The following is a 1,442-nucleotide window of genomic DNA, read 5'->3' on the forward strand; positions in this document are numbered from 1 at the left end:
ACCATACTTCCCCCGGAACCCAAAAGCTTTGGTTTCCCGGAGGCTGCCCGCCGAGTCATCGGAGGAACTGCGGCGGATCGCTGGCTGGCATCGTTTATGGTTAGAACTAGGGCGGTATCTGATCGCCTTCGAACCTCTAACTTTCGTTCTTGATTAATGAAAACATACTTGGCAAATGCTTTCGCTTCTGTTCGTCTTGCGACGATCCAAGAATTTCACCTCTAACGTCGCAATACGAATGCCCCCGCCTGTCCCTATTAATCATTACCTCGGGTTCCGAAAACCAACAAAATAGAACCGAGGTCCTATTCCATTATTCCATGCACACAGTATTCAGGCGGGCTTGCCTGCTTTAAGCACTCTAATTTGTTCAAAGTAAACGTGCCGGCCCACCGAGACACTCAATAAAGAGCACCCTGGTAGGATTTCAACGGGGTCCGCCTCGGGACGCACGAGCACGCACGAGGCGGTCGCACGCCTTCAGCTCGCCCCACCGGCAGGACGTCCCACGATACATGCCAGTTAAACACCGACGGGCGGTGAACCAACAGCGTGGGACACAAATCCAACTACGAGCTTTTTAACCGCAACAACTTTAATATACGCTATTGGAGCTGGAATTACCGCGGCTGCTGGCACCAGACTTGCCCTCCAATAGATACTCGTTAAAGGATTTAAAGTGTACTCATTCCGATTACGGGGCCTCGGATGAGTCCCGTATCGTTATTTTTCGTCACTACCTCCCCGTGCCGGGAGTGGGTAATTTGCGCGCCTGCTGCCTTCCTTGGATGTGGTAGCCGTTTCTCAGGCTCCCTCTCCGGAATCGAACCCTGATTCCCCGTTACCCGTTACAACCATGGTAGGCGCAGAACCTACCATCGACAGTTGATAAGGCAGACATTTGAAAGATGCGTCGCCGGTACGAGGACCGTGCGATCAGCCCAAAGTTATTCAGAGTCACCAAGGCAAACGGACCGGACGAGCCGACCGATTGGTTTTGATCTAATAAAAGCGTCCCTTCCATCTCTGGTCGGGACTCTGTTTGCATGTATTAGCTCTAGAATTACCACAGTTATCCAAGTAACGTGGGTACGATCTAAGGAACCATAACTGATTTAATGAGCCATTCGCGGTTTCACCTTAATGCGGCTTGTACTGAGACATGCATGGCTTAATCTTTGAGACAAGCATATGACTACTGGCAGGATCAACCAGGGAGCTGCGTCAACTAGAGCTGAGCAGCCGGCCGCCCGGGAGTGTGTCCCGGGGGCCCGCGCGAACACGCAAGCGTCCGCTCAATCATTCTGCAAACAGGAGGAGGCTGAGCTCCCCTGCACAATACACCTCGAAACCCTCTCAGGTCCCGGCGGCGCGCAGCGCCGTCCCAAGTACTTGGTCGGGTTCGAGAGAGGCGCAATCGCCCGGAGTTAGGCGAGTAGACG

The 1,442-nt window shown here is 53.3% G+C and overlaps 1 non-coding gene across 1 annotated transcript in view; it reads right to left on the minus strand.

Annotated features, from left to right (window-relative positions):
• The window catches only part of LOC124765852, a 1,909-nt gene extending 691 nt beyond the window's left edge, over positions 1-1,218 (minus strand). The window contains exon 1 of the ribosomal RNA XR_007012901.1: positions 1-1,218. This exon is cut by the window's left edge and continues 691 nt beyond it. This is a non-coding gene — a ribosomal RNA (small subunit ribosomal RNA).
• Positions 1,219-1,442: the final 224 nt, after the last annotated feature.

The sequence above is a fragment of the Schistocerca piceifrons genome, unplaced genomic scaffold (assembly GCF_021461385.2).
Source record: "Schistocerca piceifrons isolate TAMUIC-IGC-003096 unplaced genomic scaffold, iqSchPice1.1 HiC_scaffold_663, whole genome shotgun sequence".
NCBI classification, from domain to species: domain Eukaryota; kingdom Metazoa; phylum Arthropoda; class Insecta; order Orthoptera; family Acrididae; genus Schistocerca; species Schistocerca piceifrons.